The sequence below is a fragment of the Macaca thibetana genome, chromosome 3 (assembly GCF_024542745.1).
Source record: "Macaca thibetana thibetana isolate TM-01 chromosome 3, ASM2454274v1, whole genome shotgun sequence".
Taxonomy (NCBI): domain Eukaryota; kingdom Metazoa; phylum Chordata; class Mammalia; order Primates; family Cercopithecidae; genus Macaca; species Macaca thibetana.
The window spans coordinates 93,043,992-93,063,893 of record NC_065580.1 but is presented as its reverse complement, the minus strand read 5'-3'; the positions used below and the strand labels follow the sequence as shown (position 1 = coordinate 93,063,893).

The following is a 19,902-nucleotide window of genomic DNA, read 5'->3' as shown; positions in this document are numbered from 1 at the left end:
CATACTCAGCATTGGATGGCTGCATAACATCCAGGAGAGACATAAACGTAAGAAGAAAACTTAGGAATGGAATCATTATCAAGAAAAAACAAACACAAAGGAAAGGTGAGTGTGTATTGGAAAAGTTCAGCCTGACGGATACTGCCCTAGATTCAGTGATTTGCCAGGAGGCAGGAAGAAATGTATCCTTTCCTATCAAGTGTTAAAAGCACAATATCATTTTGTCATTGTTGCAAAAACACATTGACACTCAGCAAGAAACCCCTTCCTGAAGTTCCTGGGCTTTTCCCTGGCCCCTCTAGCAGCCCTGGAGGAAACAATGCCAGATATTATAGGCTATGCTTTACAAATTCTCAGTTGAAGCTTGGAAATCACTATTAGTTTTTCTTCAAATAAGTCTAGAAAAAGTAGGACAGGTTTCTTTCAAGCAAAGAAAGTAGGGAAATTCACACCAAATCAAAGACCTCGAGTTGAGTTTTCTGGGGCATGACCCTTCCGTCTTTTTTTTTGATGGAATCTTGCTGTGTCTCCCAGGCTGCAGTGCGGTGGCACAATCTTGGCTCACTGCAACCTCCATCTCCTGGGTTCAAGTGATTCTCCTGCCTCAGCTTCCCAAGTAGCTGGGATTACAGGCACCTGCCACCATGCCTGGTTAATTTTTTGTAATTTTAGTAGAGATCGGGTTTCACCATGTTGGCCAGGCTGGTCTCAAACTTCTGACCTCAGGTGATCCACCTGCCTCGGCCTCCCAAAGTGCTGGGATTACAGGCATGAGCCACCCCACCTGGCCAACCCTCCTGTCTTGACAGGAATAAGTTAAGGTAGCTTTGGGGGTAGGAGTGAGAGGTGTCCTTGTGATTTCTCAATAGTACCCAACATTTCTCCTCATAGTACCTGAGTGTTTTCCCTTCTCTTTGTGACACTCCACTGAAGGACCACCAATGAAGCCTACTACTAAAGATGCAAATATCCCTGGAAAAGGAGATGGAGTGACAGGAACACTGATCTTACACCAGGGCTGAGCACGGAGCACAGAGACGAAGCAGGACCCAGGTAATGTGTATTGCAAGTTTGAAGGTTGAGCTTCTGTAGAACAGTGATCTTGCTGGAACACTCAGATGAGGAATGAGAGTGGATAGCGAGGCTGAGAACGACAGCTGAGATGGGGGAGGCGGGGAGTGTCGTCAGGGGAATCATAGACCTGAGTGAGACAGGACAAGCACAGGGAAAAGCAGCAGGTGCTCAAGGAGAGGACCTTTATAGGATGCAAAAGGTGCCCAAGGTTGGTGGAAGGGGAGCTTACGAAGGTGAATGCAGTGAATCTCTACCTGCAGGAGGAGACGAAGCGGTGCTTCTCTGTTCCCAGGGTCTGAGATTAGGCTGGAACCATTGGCCAGAAACTTAGTTTCATGCAGGCTTCTTCAGCCTTTCTGGCATCTGCAGACTAGTTGCACCAAACTTGGTCACCCTATTCACTGTCTTAAGTAGTACATCATATCCTGCAAACCACTAGATTATAAACACAATTTGTGGTCTGCTTTCAGAGTGAGACCGTCGATATCTCAGGTAAGATTTTTGAGGGTCAATCTTATGGCTACAGCCAGAGCTTTGTCAGAGTCAAGCCCTCTGGGTTAGTTTAGGGAGCCACAGTTTGGTACTCAGAGTTGGGCTTGAAACAGTTGAGCAACAAGTCACTTTTCTTTATCTTCCTATGCATTTTCAGCAGTCATCATGATTCACATGACATAGTTCCTCGAAAGACCAAGAAAAAGTCACACAATACTTCCTATTTCCTATGGTGCAGGGATACATATTTTCTTTCTTTTTTTTTTTCTTGTTGAAAAAGGCTGTCGCTGTGTCAACCAAGCTGGAATGCAGTGGTGCAATTACAACTCACTTCAGCCTTGACCTCCTGGGCTCAAGAGATCCTCCCACCTCGGCCTCCTGAGTAGCTGGGACTACAGACACATGCCACCACACTTGACTAATTTATTTATTGTAGAGATGAGGCGGGGGAGGGGTCTCACTATGTTGCCCAGGCTGGTCTTGAACTCCTGGGCTCAAGCAGTCTGCTTGTCACGGCCTCCTAAAGTGCTGGGATTACTCGCGTGAGCCACTGTGCTCCAGCCTTCATATTATTTATAACTACAGTACATAGTTGAGAATGTCTGGGACTTCGGAGTTGGAAGCATTAAGAAATATTTCTGTGATTAAATATAGATACTGGGCAATAGTGTCTGTTTCTAATTTATTTTTTAAACTATTATTTTCACTGCAAACAAACTAAAAGATAGTGACTTTTAGGTCTCGTGCAGTGGCTCATGCTCACAATCCCAGCACTTTGGGAGGCTGAGGCAGGCAGATCACTTGAGGCCAGGAGTTCAAGACCAGCCTGGCCAACATGGCAAAACCCTGTCTCTACTCAAAATACAAATATTAGCCAGGTGTGGTGGTGCGTGCCTGTAGTCCCAGCTACTCGGATGGCTGACGCACAAGAATCGCTTGAACTCGGGAGGCAGAGGTTGCAGTGAGCCAAGGTCATGGCACTGCACTTCAACCTGGAGTACAGAGCAAGTCTCTGTCTCAAAAAAAAAAAAAAAAAAAAAAAAGTGACTGTTATAATAAAACCGACTTCTTAAACGTGGAGGTAGAAAGAGTTAAGACTTTGCATGTATGTATATGACACTAATCCGTATCTAAAATTTCATATTATGGATTAAAATTCGGAAATGTGGGTTTCCATTTAATGGTGTAGTTAGAAAGAGAAATCCAATCAGGATATAATAAGATTATAAAACCACTATTAGTCCAACAATTCTCAAAATGTGGCCAGGGGACCACTGGGGGTCCCTAGGTTCTTTTTGTGAGATCGCAAATCCTGCCTTTTCCAACTATATATCTGTCTAAGACTTGACTTTACTGTGTAAGACTGGATTTTCTTTTTATACTTCAGTCAAAACAACATAAGTAACAGAAGTAGATATGAGATTTTAGCCATCTTCTCTAAGACCAGACATTAAATAAATTTCTAAAAATATAACACAATGCCAATCTTATCATTACATTTTGTGGGGTTTGGGGGAAATATAGTTACTTTTCATGAAAAACATTATTAATGTTAAAAAATCATTTGTTATCGTTATTTTAAATGAATGAACACATATTACAGCCATTTCTTACTTTTAATTTCTAATATAGTAAATATTAATACACATAAATCACACATACAAAAGCTCTTTAAGGTCCTCACGAAGTAAGTTTTAAGAGGGTAAAGGGGTCCTGATATTGAGATGTTTCAAAACTCCTGTGTGAATCCTGGTTCATTTTCCTCAAGTTAATTCTTTGGACTTAGTACCCATCCAAATCCCATTTCTTTAGCTTGAGTTTGTTACCAACTCTACCCTCTTCATTTTCCCTCCCAACAGTATGCTTATGTGCAAGGGTAATGTAAAAATATTTAGCACATTATGGCATAGAAACCCACCAGTGCAAACATTTGCACAACCGTAAGCAAAGATTCTGACTGAAAGCAAAAGGTTCAGTCCCCCTGTCTCTGAACTTCTAGGTCTTTCCACTTGTAAATTCCATCTGCCTGTGGATATATGAGAATTCCCTCTCTCATCCAAAAGACTCCGGCTTACAGGTGAATCCTGGGGGGCTGGACATAGTACCTAGCACACTGGAGGGACTCAGCTGGAATCTGTGCATGAGTCCATATTTATCTGTCCTGAGTGCAAACTCTGCCTCACTTAGTAGTGTCCCTCACACCAGTGCGGAGGAACACGACACAGGGTTCCGTTATGGCGATGAGACTGAGAACAGTTACCAGCCATTTGCATCACCAACCTAGATTGCCCCAAGGATATGGAGCTTCAAATGGTCTAATATTGTGCAATATCTTAAACACCTGGATGAGATTTGTTTAGGCTTAAGGAATGGGTGAAATGCCTCAGAGATCTATGTTAACCAAACCAGTTAAACCACCCAGTTAAGACGTAGTTAGGACATTGCTTAGCATTCACCAGAATGAGTTTGACACCAGAAATGCATGGAATGTATTGAGATGCCGTATTTTGGTGAAATGAGATTATGAGAACTGGGAAAACCAGATTCAGGGGATTTCCGAAGGCCTGAGGCAAGGCTATGACCACCCGCTCTGCACACTTTGAACTCTCCCCAAGTGAGCGTGTGATTCCGTGGGCACTCATTCCTTCCTTCTTAATGTTATGGAATGAATTGTGCACCCACCCACCCTGAATTCAGATATTGAGGTCCTAGCCCTCAGTACCCAGAATGTGATCTTATTTGGAGGTAGGGTCTTTACAGAGGTAATCAAGTTAAAGTGAAGGAGGGGGGGAGGGCGCTAACCCAATAGGACTGATTTCCTTATTTTAAAATAGGGAAATTTGGACCCAGAGATACATTCAGAGAGAAGACGATGTGAAGGCACAGGAAGGATGCGCTGTGAACATCAGGACCAATGCCTGCAAGCCTAGGAGAGAGGTCTAGAACAGAGCCTTCCCTCGCAGCCCTCAGATCGAACTAACCCTGCGAGTACCTTGATTTTGGACTTCTGGCTTCCAGAATTTAGCAACAGTAACTTTCTGTTGAAGCCATCCAGTCTTGAAGCCACCCAGTCTGTGGTGCTGGGTTACCGTGGCCCTAGCAAATTTGCCTGCGGCTTTCCAAATCACAGCCCTGTTTTGTCATAGGGGAAGAATTCTAAGAAGTTCTTTATTTGGCCAAGTGAGGGATACAATAATGAGCATTTCCCTCGTCACAGTTCTGACAACTGCCTCAGTCACACACGGCTTAGGAGATTGGCCACTTCCTCTGCCTTCAACTTGCAGGGGGCTTCAATAATAAATGTGTAGAAGCGTTTGGTCTTCTCAATGCTGGGAATCCAGGAAGTATGGCCTGGCATACATGGAAGCCAGTCCCCTAATGACCTCATTGACACAGACCTCATTTGGGGATCTCCTTCTCAGGCACTTCCCCCTTGGCTCCTGAGGCCAGAACCCGACCCTGCTGTGTCTCTCTTCCATGCATCTTTTGCCATCTCTCTCTGCTGTCTGGAATCTGCAACAACATGAGGGTGCTCAGGACTTTGATGTTGCTACTGACCTCAGCATACCCCAGTCCAAACCTACTCTTTTCCTCCTGGGCCCACATCCGCTTCTGCTCCCCACTTCCCCAATGTCTTCGTTCTTTTCATCACATGCTGACCAAAGAGTCATCTTTAGGCACTCTCTGTGTCCCTTCTGCTACATCCACTCTGTTGCCACAACTCCTGAATTCTTCCTTCTGATTTCTTCTCACTCTTCCTTTCCACCGTGGGTCAATCCACTGGGGCCCCATGTCAGGACACCGGATGACACTGTTTGGACACCTGGAAGGATCGGGTAAAGGATACAGAGAAGTCTAAGGAGGGATAGGGTGAGTCCGGGATGAACTGTGGATTAGGCACCAGGTAAAGCTAATTGGGGGGTGAGTGAGGAATGGGGTGAGGGTATCTATTACATATATTTTACGGTAATAAAAGGAAGTTGAAAGGTCAGTTGATTGTTTTTGGGAATTAAAAATGAGCACGAATGTCAAAATGTGAGCAACTTTGCACAGAATGGCAATATCACAGTGTTATAGATCATCGCAGAAGCCTTCTCCTTGTTGCCTGCATTTCCTTCCTCTAATATTGTACACATTACCACCATATTTAAATATGCAATTCTGGTTAAATGCACCATTTCATTTATTCATATAGTCAACAAACATTTGCTGAGCATGCTTCTCCTTATTGAAATTTAGTAGAAAATGAGACTGAGTGAATCCCTGTTATTTTCCTACCATTCCCTCCAACAGCTCCCGCTCCAAATCATTCTTTTAGGCTCACTCTTAGTCTTAGTCACCACATATGTGCGTGTGTGTGTGTGTGCGTGTGTGTGTGGTGTGAACATATGGTAAATACATAACTAGGGCCCCAGATATAGATTTGTAACTCATTTATTACAATTGAAATGAAGATAGTAAAGGGTAGAGATGCCCAATGGTTACTGTGGTGATGAGCACTCTACGAATAGCATTATTCCCCTTTGATGGCATTCTCATTCATAGGATGAAATGGAGAAAACATGAGAACATTTCCAAAAATGTAGGAATTATCCCCTCTGACATGTCATGCATTTGTTTTCATTTTTCAAATTTTAAGCTTGAGAACTTTTAAGCTGGCTTTTTAAAGTTTATGCAAAGAGAACAAACTTAGTTGCTTGGTTTGCTGCTCTTCTAATTCCTTAGATCTGTAATATAAAGCAGCACCCCATTTTTAATTTTGAAAGGCAAAGAGCTATGCCATTGCCCCCATCCTTCTCCCAATTCCCCTTGTTTGATACTCCCCAGCACCAGAGATGGAGGCTGTTCTAATTTCCTCTCATCCAAGTGCAGGGAAACTTTCTCTCAAGTTTTCTCTCTCAACTAATAACCATAAGTTTTTGGAGAAGTCAATCAGTTCAAAATATATGACATTTTAGGCCAGATGTGGTGGCTCATACCTGTAGTCCCAGCACTTTGGGAGGCTGAGGTGGGCAGATCACTTGAGGCCAGGAGTTTGAGAACAGGCTGGCCAAGATGGCGAAACCCTGTCTCTACTAAAAAATACAAAAATTAGCCAGACGTGGTGATGGGTGCCTGTAATCCCAGCTGCTCAGGAGACTGAGGCATGAGAGTCGCTTGGACCTGAGGGGGCAGAGGTTGCAGTGAGCTGAGATCATACCACTGGACTCAAGTCTGGGTGACAGAGCAATATTCTGTCTCAAAAAAAAAAAGACATCAAAAAAGATTAATCATACAGCCCTCATAGAATGGTCAGAGATAAGTTATAAACTGCTGGGTATTTTCTGGATTTAAACCAACTAAGGCAAAAGTTTGGTTTATATTGAGCAAGCATAAAGATGAATATAATCTGTGACTGAATGCTCGATTCATCACGCTCCGAGTCTCCTTTCCAAGACACCATCAGCTGCGTAGACTTGGAGAGGGTCCAAGGGAGGAAGTTGGGGGTGAGGAAACCAGTGGAAAATGCCCAGTTTCATTTTAAAGTCTGCTGAAGGGGTACGACTTGTCTGAACTTCTTTGAAAGGTTTTGGAGAAATACCTTGCACATGACAATTAGAGAAGTTCTGGTTATAGTAGCAGGAACTTGCTTAGATTGTCCCTGGATCATGGGTAAGAGGGCACAAGAAAGAGAAGCCTCTGGTTAAGATATTTAGAAAGATGGGGTAGAAAGATGGGCCCGTGGGTAGTTGGCTATTGTCCCATAAATCAGGGCCCCTCACCTTCTGGTCAAGCCCTGCAGCCTGATGGGCAGAGGGGCATGTGTCAGCCGTACTTGACACATGGTTTTAAAGCCAACACTTATTGAATGAGCAGTTAGCAGGTACCAGGCCTAGAACTGTGCACTTTGCAAGCATTATCTGGTTTAGCCCTCTTAGGATCCAGAGACTCATCTTAGCCCCATTTGATAGAGGAGAACACAGAAACCTAGAAAAGTTAAAAATTGTTCCCAAAGTCACAACTTGGTCTCCCCATCTCCCAGAGTTTCTTAGGCACCACCCCCACTCCTTCAATGCTATCACTGATTTTGGTTTTTTTATGTTCCTCCAAGGCTTTCTGTACTGTAGAAGATAAATGCAGAAACTTTCCCGTGTGCCATTGATTCAAAATTCAGCATGCATTTTTAAAGAATTATTAGGGACTAGGTTTGTACTAAACAGAGACGAAGACATACAGCCCCTGCATTGAAATCGCTCATCCTCATTTATTTATTTATTTATTTATTTATTTATTCATCCATCCAGCAAACTTTTCCTGAGCACTTTCTATCCCAGGTACTGTACTAGGTGCTGGGAATAAAAATCCAAATCAGATACTGTGTTTAGCATTAATATTAATTAATGTTAATAGTAATGATAATAACAATACTACTAATAATAGTTAATACTTACTGAGTGCTTACTGTATGCCCTCCACTGTTTTAAGCACTTTGTACTATCAACTCAATCAATCTTCACCACAAGCCCGTGAGCTGGGTACTATTATCGCAATCTTGATTTTACAGATGAAGAAACTGAGGCACAGAGAGATTAAGAGATTTGTGATGGGCCAGGAGCAGTGGCTCATGCCTGTAATCTCAGTACTTTGGGAGGTCAAGGCGGGTGGATGGCTTGAGCTCTGGAGTTCAAGACCAGCTGGGGAAACGCGGCAAGACCCTGTTTCTATCACAAACAAAAACAAAAACAATTTACTAGGTGTGGTGGCATACCTGTAGTCCCAAGTCCTTGGGGAGCTGAGATGGGAGGATACCTGAGCTGGGGAAGGTCAATCCTGCAGTGAGCTGTGATCACACCACTGCACTTCAGTCTGGGCAACAGAATGAGACTCTGTCTCAAAAAAAGTTTCAAGCCATCCGTTTGAATACTGTATGCACACCAGTGTGGGAAGTAGATGCAACAACAACAAAACATTTGCAAGGCAGTGAAATTGGAGAGAATTGAGGTCAGTCCATAGCCATGAGGGCCAAGGAGAATCAGTGACCAAATATGCCCATCTCCAGGGTTCTGGTAGGGTCTCTTGTCCCCAAAGTGGGCGTGTGGCTCTTGGCAAGCTAGGTTAGGAGAGTTGGCTGAGTGTGATGAGCTGGATATTCAAGCTGGCAGAAATGAATTTCTTATACCTTTTTTCAGCTTCATTTCAGATATATGGGGCTGTTTCTACAACAATAGAACTCATGGACACATGGACAAGATGGCTTTGGTTGTGTTTGAAAAAAGGGTCAGCAGCAAAGGGACCAAGAACATATATTGCTGAAAGACAAATCTCTTAAATAAATGGTGCTGGAAAAACTGATATCTACATGCAGAAGAATGAAACTAGACCCCTATCTCTCACCATATACACACATCAAATCAAAGTGGATTAAAGACTTAAAGTGAGGACCTGAAACTGTGAAACTACTAGAAGAAAACATTGGGAAAACTCTCCAGGACATTGGTCTGGGCACAGATTTCTTGAATAAGACTCAAATGCACAGGCAACTAAAGCAAGAAATGGACAAATGGATTATAGCAAGTTAAAAGCTTCTACAAAGCAAGGGAAACAATCAATGAAGTCAAGAGATAACATTCAGAACATAAGAAAATATTTGCAAACTATTCATTTGACAAGGGATTAATAACTAAAATATCTAAGGAGCTCAAACAACTCAATAACAACAAAAAAATCCAATTTACAAATAGGCAAAAGATCTGAATAGACATATGTCAAAGGAAGACATGCAAATGGCCAACAGGTATGTGGAAAATTCCTTAACATCACTAATCAAGGAAATGCAAATCAAAACCACAATGAGATATCATCTTACACCAATTAAAATAGCTGTTATCAAAAAGACAGAAAATAACAGATGCTGGTGAAGATGAAGAGAAAGGGAACCCTTGTCCACTGTTGGTGGGAATGGAAATTAGTACAAGCACTATGGAGAACAGTATGGAGATTTCTCAAAAAACTAAAAACAGAGTTACTATATGATCCAGGCATCCCATTGCTGGGTATATATCCAAAAGAAGGGAAGTAAGTATATCAAAGAGATATTTGCATTCCCATGTTTATTGCAGCACTATTCACAATAGCCAAGATATGGAATCAACCTACATGTTCATCAATGGATGAATAGGCAAAGAAAATGGGGCAGATATACACAATGGAATATTATTCAGCCATAAAAAATGAAATCCTGTCATCTGCGGCAATATAAATGGAATTGGAGGACACTGTTAAGTGAAATAAGCCAGGCACAGTTAGACAGATATCACATTATCACTCATACTGTGGGAGCTAAAAATCTTGATCTCATGGAGGTAGAGAGTAGAATGATGGTTATCAGGGGCTGGGAATAGTAGCGGGGAGGGGAGATAAGGAGAGATTAGTTAATGGGCACAAAAATATAGCTGGATGGAAGGAATAAGACCTGGTGTTTGGTGGCACAATAGGATAACTATAGTTAACAATAATTTATTGTATATTTCAAAATAATGAGAAGAGTGGCATTGGAATACTCCTAAGACAAGCAAATGAGAAATGCTTGAGGTGCTGGATAACTCAGCCACCATGATCTGATCATTATACATTGCATGCTTGTATGAAAGTATCACATGCACCTCAGAAATCTGTACAACTATTTTGTATTCATGAAAATAAAAATTAAATTACATTAAAAAGAAAAAAAGGTCAGCGGGATGCTAGTGGCCTCCACCAGCAGGAATCCTGGGATGGTGTTTCCCTTATTAAGATTCCACAGGGACAGGCACACCCCGAGTGAAAGCCACATCTGTGCCTTACTCAGGGTCCAGGTGTCAGTCAGATGAAACAGCAAGGTGTTTGTGTAGTATTCATTCATTCATCAGTAAATATTTATCAAGTGCCTACTGTGTGCCTAGAAACTGTTCTAGTCCTTTGGGATACATAGTGAACAAAATGGAAAAAAAAATCCTTTCTCTCATGGAGTTTACATTCTTGTGGATGAGACAGGCAATAAATAATCACTATTATAAATAAGTAAATTGCCAAGTACGTTAGAAGGTGATAACCTTCTATATAGAGTTATGAGTTCATATGGAAGGCAAGAAATTGAGAGTACAAGCTTGGGGATCTAGGGCTTGCTCACTCTAGGGTCTGGTTCCTGGAGGTGACCAGGCAGGGCTCACCGGGCAGGTGATATTTGACCAAAGTCCTGAGGAGGTGGGAACAGCCAGCGCCAAGGTCCTAAGGTGAAGGGAGGTGCCTGGTGTGTCTGGGGAACAGCCAGGGGGCCAGTGTGGCTGGAGCAGTTAGAAGGAGGAGAAGAGTAGGAGGTGAGGTCAGAGGGAAAGTGCCTGGTAGTGCCTTCTAGACCATTGTGGAGACTTTGGCTTTTACTTTGAGTGAAATGAGGAGAGCAATGGTAATGGAGGGATTGAGAAAGAGTTTGGTTCTGGATAGATTTTGAAGCCAACAGATGTCCCAATAGATGATAGGTTGGGCATCAGAGGAGGGGTACCAAGGTCAAAGACTGCTCCATGGTGTTTGGCTGGAGCACCTGGGAGGATGGGGATGCTGTTCCCTGCATCTGAGACAGAATACTGAGACAGAAAGGTTCCTGTGGAATCGTTTGGGGGAAGACCCAGCCCTTCACATTAGACCTAGGAAGTTAGGAGGCTGTTGGACCTGAAGATGAAGAAGACGCGTCGGGACCCGGAAATGTGGGCAGGGGTGCAGAAGAGAGGCCTGGGCAGGAGTCCTCGGAGGCAGGCGCTATTGAAAGCCAAGAGACTGAGTGAAGTCACCAAGGGAGGAAGAGAAAGAAGAGGGTGGAGGACTGCATGCTGGCCCTGCAGTGTGAAGACACTGGGAAGGGGCAGCTGCGGAGACTGGGAAGCAGCAGCCACTGCTAGAGGAGGAAAGAGCCGGGTGTGAGCAAGTGGAGAACAGGTGTAGACAGGCAGAGGAGAAACAGCTCAGTCTGTCTGCTGCCCACAGTCACGAGCACAGGCACGCCCCAAGGGAAAGTCGCCTCTGTGCCCTACTCAGGCCAGATAAAACAGTTTTAAGGAATAGAAACAGCTTCTCTTCCTGCCATGCCGGGGGGCGGGGTGGGGGGACTGCTTTAGCAATTTGCATAATTGGGCCTTGTGAGAAAGACCCCTGTGAGTCCAGTGCTGAAGGGAGTTGATTTTAGCCACAGCAATTAGTCATTCTCCCACTTCATGAGCTGTCTGTGTGTGGTTTCTAAACAGGCAGCATTTGTTTAACAAAATAATCAGCATCTCCATTTCCTCCAAATCATCATTGAATGTAAAGATCATTTGAAAAAATGCTAGGCCATGCTATGGTGCACTCCTAAGGGTGTCTTATTTCCATTTTCCTAATTTCAGATGGAAAAATGTAGGTAAAGCCTTGATGCACAAATTTGAAAATAAAACCAACACTCTCCTGTATGCACTGGCCCCTTCCTGTGCACCCCCAGCCCTGTGGTCCTTAGAGCCGCTTCCTACAGTATTCGTGATTTAGAACAGCCCATTCTTTAAGCTGGTCCAACATTCTTCCATCGGCCTATCCACACTCTCTGGTTTGGGCTGGATCCCCAAGGAAATGGGTTTGGCTGCCTCAGGCTGTGGTCTAGGGACAAAGGAAAACCAAAGTCTGAGTTCTGGGTAGATGTTGTCAAGAGACAGGAAACCACTCATGGCTTAACTCCAGGAGCCTGCAAGGTCAGGCAGTGGGTGAGTGCCTGTGAGCAGAGCCCGGAGAGATCTCTGAGGTAGCAGCGCCCTGGGGATCTGAGCCTTGGAGGTGCTGAGTCTTTGGATGAGAGGGAACTGATAGAAGCTCCGGTCCATTCAGTCATTCAATATTCATTTACCCAATGACTCCCATGGCTCACGTCCTTTGCTTCTTCATGAATTAATGTTTATTTTATGATGTCGCAGAAACCAGACATAGCCTAAGCCTGAGAAGTCTGGGAATGGTAGATGGTATAGTGTCGGGGAAACCGCAGTCGCTGTTGAGTCAGACTGGCTTGGGTTCAAATCCAGGTCTGGCCAATTGTACCTTAAAGGGTAGCTTAGCCTCATTGGGTCCCTGTAGTTCCCACCAAAGGGGCCATTATGATGTGTTCCTTGAGGAGCTGTTGTGAAGATCACGATGATACGTGGAAAACACCTGATGCAGTGTTTCTCACATAGCAAGGACTCCATGTATTGTAATGGTGATCATTTTTTGTTTGTCATAGCAAGGTGTGGGTGAACTAAGGAGCCTAAATGAGACTTCCCATGCAGAGGCTGAGAAAATGAAGGGTTACTGCTCTAGAAGAGAGGTGGGGAGGGTGCCACAGGCAGGCTACTGTTCGCCCTATTTTGCCTTGGGCAGACATTGATGCCCTGTCCCCAAACTCCTTTCATTCCTGCTGGGAGATGGCTTCCAAGGTGTGGCTCCAGGCCAAGGCCAATTACTGAGGTTTGCCTGTGGGCTGTAACCTCTTTACCACAGTCACCCTGAGCAGAAAGCCAAGCGAGTAATTTCGGAGAGCTTGTGTGCTGACACGTTTTTGATGAGGTGAAAGGATCTGACTCAAAGCTAGCCCTCGACAGTGAAAATTAAGAAGTGTTTCTAAGCCTGAGAGGCAGCTTTGAGCTGTGTCCTCAGTCAGGAATGCATTTGAAAAGAAATTTGAAAGGCTCTGAACTCTTCTAGATGGTTCTGTATAGACACTCCCCACGGTCCATGTCCCGGGAAGGGGTAGACACAGCTCTGAGCAGCCCAGCTTGCCAAAGCAGCAGGGCGTCTGTGCCTGTGCACCTCTGTCATGTCTGGAATGTCCCTGGAAGAGGGAACTTGCCCCGCTTAGCCTCCACCTCCAGGGAAGTTACCTGCTTCTCTCTCTCCTGCCATCACCAGAAGCCCAGCCCTGCCCTGGCTTAGGAGACAGGAAGGGAGCCCAGTCCTCACCCTCCTTCTCCAACTGCAGTTCAGCATGTCAGAGCTGGTAGTGAGAACCTGGGAAGTGTATTTTCTGCCTCTTCTAAAGGGGAAGCCCATGGTTTTAGTGCTCAGCAGAGATCCCCATAGGCTAAAGTCTTAGCACCGATGATGTTCACCCCCAGGTGCAGGATACTGAAAGTAGACAGTTAATAACAAACAAGTACTCTACCTGACAGCAAGTGGGTAAGGGGTGACAGCCAGCGGAGTCTTGGTTTCCGATTTCTTCCTAATGTGGTCGCTGCTGGGCGGCTCTGCTGCTTGTTAGACAATCAGGGTTGCTGCCCTGTTAGTGTACGGTGGCGTGTGGGGAGCACAGCCATGGCGTGTATTTGATGATAACTCAGGCCAACTCACGTCCTTTTTAAATGACACTTCCTGATGCACGACCTTTTTCCCTGCAGCACCTCTCCTTCAAAGACCCGGGAAACAAACACTGAGAATGAAGCCAGCCTGCTGCTTCCTGACCCTGGACGGATCCTTCCATATTCCAATATCACAGTCATGTCTGCAAACATCCCTTCTATTAAAGCAGTATGCAGATGTAGGTCAGAAGACAGAGCAGCGGATGTGTAGAACAAGTAAGTCTAGGGATCTAATATACAACATGAAGACTAAAAGAAAAAAAAAGCAGTATACATTTTGTGAGACCATACTTAGAAAAGCAGCAAATCCGGGAGAATGAAGTACGAGGCACACTGGTTTCACTTGATCAAATCAGCTTCTGAAGCTGATTTGTGAAGGGGCAGGGAAGGTTGGAACCCTCAAGCATTATTTGGGGGAGTTCACGGGTTTTAAATAATTCCGTAAGATTGATAACACTTTAATGAGTCCCTAAGTAGGAATGAGATTAGATAAAATTGTTGTGGATCCACTGACTAATCACGGAAAATAGGTAATTTCTATAAAAAAAAAGCGAGCATGCTATGGGTGTAGATAAGGTAACGATGGACACAGTGATACCATGCAAAGGCTCAGGTTTTTTCTACTAGCGTTTTGGATGCCTCACCTACACGTAACTGACAATAATCTGCTTCTTTGCATGAAGAACCACATGCAGCCTTTTCCATACATTAGCTCATGATTCCCAATAACAGTCGTAACACTATGTATTATTTTCCCCTTCTTCAGATGGCAGAACAGGATCAGAGAAGTTTAGAAACTGCCCTCAGTCACCCAGTAGGGAATGGAGCTCAACTGTGAACCCTGGAACTCCTGACTCCAAAATCTGCTCTTTTTGACTGGCTGACCACACAGCTTCCCAGTGACAGCAGATGGGTGAGACAGGAGGGAGGGAGGAAGGGAGGGAGAAGAAGAAGGAGAAGGAGAAGGAGAAGAGAAGGAAGAGGAAGAAGAGAAGAAGGAGCAGGAGGAGGAGGAGGAGGGGGAGGGGAAGAGGGAGGAGGGGGAGGTGGAGGGGGAAGAGAGAAGAGAGAAATGGAAAGAGAGAGAGAATGTGCCCAAACTGGAGCCAACAACTCTCCATACCCTCAGGTCTCCCTTCACAGGGCCTCTTCTTTCTCTGGCTCTGTGGTTCTCTATCTTAGGATGCATTCTCACAATCACCTGGAGGGCTGGTCTCCAGGTGGATTGCTGGACTCCACCGCTAGATAGAGTTTCTGATCTCTTCAGTCTGTACTGGAGCCTGAGATTCGAATTTCTTAGCTGTTCCCAGATGTTGCAGGTCTGGGGACTCCACTGAGGACCACCGCTAAGTATAAACCTGCCTTTCTTGGAAAACAGTACTAGTATTGCAGAGAAGCTATTTTAACATACTCTTTCTTAGTCTTATATATAAATAAACAACAAACAAACAAGTACGGTTTTGTTTAACGATAAACCATCAAGCTTTCCTTTGTGTAAAAGTAGAGATTTCACCTACTGCACAGATTCAATAAGCCCCGGGGGGGGGGGCGGGCACTCCACATACCAGCAACCATCTGCAGGAACCACGTTTTTTTCCTATGTGAAATGTCCTCTGAGTGCCGGCAAGTGACTAACATCCAGTCTGTCTCAGAACTCAACCTATTTGGAGAGTGGGTGTTCGCAGTCAGCATGTGCTCAAGTTGGAACTGTCCCGTGGATAAACTGTTACGGAAGCACTGCAGTGGCTACAGGCTGAAGGACTTTTGTCTTCCAGGCCTGGCTGCCAGGATGTGAGGCCTGGGTGGAGGAATGCGGTTAGAATTCCATGCGGTCAAGATTTCTTCCCTTGAGCCCTGTTAGGCTCTGCTTCTCTGATTTCCACTTTCCCCTCCATTCTTGCCAAAGCTGTTTACATCCTCTAACCAATGCTGTCTAATAGAAATATATTGTGAGCCACATATGTAATTTAATATTTTTAGTAGTCACACTAAAAACATGAAAAGAAGCAGGTGAAATTAATTTTAAGAAATCTTTTATTTAACCTAATACATTTAAAAAATCATTTCAACATGTAATTAGTATAAAAAGCTAGGAAGAAAATATTTTACATTATTTTTCCCCTATGGAGTCTGCGAAATCTGGTGTTATTTAACACTGAGAGCACATCTCAGTGCAGAACAGTGATATTTCAAGTGTCCACTAGCAACGTGTGGCTCGCAGCTACCATATGGGAAAGTGTAGCTCTTTCTGCATTTTAACTGCTTTGCGAGTTCAGAACCTAGAAAGAACCACTATGTAAAAGGCAGAGACAGCCAAATATTCATAGCTAAGCACTGGTTTTATGTTTATTAAACATACAGATGCAGATAGTCAAAACAGGGTTGTGCCTTAGAATCAACTGGGACACCTGTTAAGAAGATAACTGTGGCCGGTGTGGCGGCTCACGCCTGTCATCTCAGCACTTTGGGATACCAAGTTGGGCAGATCACTTGAGATCAGGAGTTCGAGACCAGCCTGGCCAACATGGTGAAACCCCGTCTCTACTAAAAATACAAAAACATTAGGTGGGAGGGGTGGCACAAGCCTGTAATCCCAGCTACTCGGGAGGCTGAAGCAGGAGAATTGCTTGAACTTGAGAGGTGGAGGTTGCAGTGAGCTGAGATCATGCCACTGCACTCTGGCCTGAGTGACAGAGCAAGACTCTGTCTCAAAAAAAAAAAAAAAAAAAAAAAGGAGAAGAAGATAACTGCCTGTACCTAATCCTATATCTACTTAATCAGAATGGGCTATAAAAGGAGAGGGAATCTGCATTTTTAATAAGCACCTCGGGTAATTTTGCTGCATCCAGCCTAGGACTTTCCACAGAAGAACATTTCTGAATCACCAGACAGAGAAGTATGAAATCCCATCCGGGGTGCCAGGCTAGAGGAGAGAGGCCGCACATCATCCAGCTCCTCTTCCTGTCTGCCATGCAGTCTAGTTTTACTCATACTTGAAACCTGATTTGCATGGATATGTGTTCTTAACAGAGAAACATTTTTATCATTTTTCAGGTTTAGGTTACCATCCAATTTATAGAATAAATGCAGTTCATGTGGCTTTCCCATGCTTTTGTGATTGAATTTAAAATTTAAGGGCTCCCTGTTTTATATAGAGATTTGTATGCCAGTGCTGCCACCTTGTGCTGAAAGAGACTGTTGACACAGGTTGGAATAAACGTGGACTTGCCCTCTGCTGGTAAAGAGGTTAGAAACCTAGTGTATCCCCAGGGTTCTGCCTCATGTGGGCCTGCACTGATCATAGCCATAACTGACACATTTTTTTTTTTTTTTGAGACAGGGTCTCGCTCTATCATGCAGGCCAGAGTGCAGTAGCGCGATCTCGGCCGACAGCAACCTTCTTCTGCCGGGTTCAAGCGGTCCTCCTACTTCAGCCTCCCAAGTGACTTTGATTGGAAGCACGCGTCACCACATTTAGCTAATTTTTATATTTTTATTAGAGACAAGGGTTTCACCATGTTGGCCAGGCTGGTCTTGAAGCCCTGACCTCAAGAGATGCATTTGTCTTGACCTCCCAAAGTGCTGGGATTACAGGCATGAGCCACTGTGCCCAGCCACTGCTGACATTCTAAAGCGGTCATTCTCCAAGTATCTTCCCTGGGCCAGCAGCAACAGCATCCCCTGGCAATTCATTAGAAATGCAGATTCTTAAGCTCTGCTCCAGGCCTACTGAATTAGAAATCCTGAGGGCAGGTTCAGGATCTGTGTATTAACAAGTCCTCCAGATGATTCTAATACTTGATAAAGTTTGAGAAACACTGCTGCAAACTAAAACAATGATTTTTGCTCTTTTCAGAGGCACAGATGCAATGAACCTCGTGGACAGTTGCCTTAAAACAAAGGTAAAAGCACATGACGTGCCCAGACTTTTGTGACCACTTTTGGAGAGTTTATAGACTACATGTGGTTGGACCCCTGCTCCCAATCCTGCCTTCATGGAGCTGGAGGGAAGGGGACGGGATGGCGGTAAAGAACAAGACATCCTCACATACATGCCATCAAGACAGCTGGTTTAAGGCTCTTGGTGGTTATGAGAGCCACTGATAGTGTGTAAAATGGCTTTGTCCAGATTAGAAAAAGGTGCCTTTGAATAAAGTTACCTTGAAACATCACATTTTAAAACACTAATATAATCTCTAAAAATTATCCTTGTAACACTTAATGGATTATTAATGGAAAATTATCAATTATTTTTCAATGATTCATCTTATATATAGTATAGTATAGAAAGTACTATAGACGTAAGCTGAAAGCTTAATAATACCATCTAGGGCAAGTAACAAGTATCAGGTGACATAAATTGTAAGATGGAGAGTAAATTTAGCAGTGTTCTAATACAAAGGAGATGGACATTTTTTTAATATGCTCACCAATCATGATTATCAGTCAACTCCTCCTTGTTTGGAAGCAGAAGTAAACTAAAGCACAATAAAAATAATATGATGTTAATGTACTATGCTGCTAATCTTTTGTAAGTTGAATGACAATATGAACCTACCCATCAGAAGGACACTTTACACTCATCTATCATAATATAGTAATTTTGTTAAAGCAAGATTTCTTATTGCTATCTGTTTAAAAATTATTACAAAAAACATACAGACCTCCCACCTTTGGAGACAACAAAGAAGAACATATTTCAAAACAGTGAAGATGTCTATGATGTGAGTAGCACTCCCTTTGAACAGCACCTTTGTGCAGTGCACAACTGAACAACTGTACTTGGTGGCCGTGGTGCTTTGCAGGCTACAGGTCTGTCAGTTGCGTCCCCATCAGAGATGATGAGCTTGTTGTTCTAGATTTCCCCTCATCATTAAGCCTAATAGGAAATTCAAATGAAGATAGTGAAATTGCAAATTGAAGATTTTGCATTCCCTGTGACTCTCCTTATAGATATATTCTGAGTGTCCGCAAAGTCTCTAGAGACTTAATGGCTTGCAAATAATATGGTATCAGAAAGAGAATCCATTAGTGGAGTGAACATGTGTGGCAGGGAGATCAAGCTTCCTTTTTATTTTATAAAATGTGACTGTGAAGAAAACCTTTCATTAAGCCACGACAGATCTAAAAGTACTTATTTCTAAATCTTGGAAGCACAGCGACAAAGTGAGAAAGTAGTGAGGAAGTGAGTCAAGGGTCCAGTTGGAGCTCAGTGCTGGTATCTATTGTGTGTTTATGTCAGGTCTTCTTTTTCAGGCATTCCAAAACAGTTTCCCAGTGCTAGCCTGAATCTGCCTTTGATTGCAGGTGATTTAATCATCATCCCCGGACCCCAGCAATAGTCTGACTGAACAGGGAACTCACAGAGCCAGGATGCAGGAGGGCTAGGCCAGGCTTCCCCCTCCCCTAATGGTTCCCTAGGTTCATTCTTCAGGACTTAATGTATTTTTTCTCCTTACATATTATGCAGTAAAAGGCAGCTTCTTCCAAAAGAGTAAGCTTTGTCCCCTGTGGGCTGAGGTCTCCGTAGTAGGCAGAGCTAGAGTTATCATCTGGGGAGTGGTTAGCCTTCCCTTGCTTCTGAATCCAGGAAAGCCACCGCTGCATAACTGGCCCGCTCAGGACTGTGAACTTAAGAGGAAAGGGCAGCACTGACTCCATGTTTTGTGGAAGCTGCCCCTTAAGAAAGGCCCACAATTTTCCAAAGTCCTGCAGTTGCCTACACTCAGCCTTCCTGTCCCATGATGACATTTCCTAAAGCCCGCGTGGCCTAGTAGGTGGTGGTGTGTGCAGCCTGCCTGGTCTTTGTGAGACACTGATTCCCTCCTGAGCTGCACTCACTTTCTGGGCACCATTGCTTCACCTCCAGACCACTCAGCAAGGCCCTTCCAGCAAGGCTGGCACAGTCCCCACTGTTTTACTCAGTGGTCTGGGCATTCTCAGATCCTCCAGGGCACTCTAAATATCCCCTGCC

At 44.1% G+C, this 19,902-nt stretch overlaps 1 protein-coding gene and 1 long non-coding RNA gene across 3 annotated transcripts in view; one reads left to right on the top strand and one right to left on the bottom strand.

The window, feature by feature from the left end:
• The window catches only part of NUP42 (nucleoporin 42), a 1,164,542-nt gene that overhangs the window by 616,575 nt on the left and 528,065 nt on the right, over positions 1-19,902 (bottom strand). The gene's annotated exons all lie outside the window — the stretch shown is intronic.
• On the top strand, positions 677-18,094 carry LOC126950043 (uncharacterized). 2 transcript variants are annotated; one of them, XR_007724040.1, is made up of 3 exons: positions 677-1,053; positions 13,968-14,144; positions 17,785-18,094. It is a non-coding gene; the product is annotated as an uncharacterized LOC126950043 (long non-coding RNA). The 2 variants fall into 2 exon arrangements; XR_007724039.1 differs by lacking the exon at positions 677-1,053 and adding an exon at positions 8,743-9,340.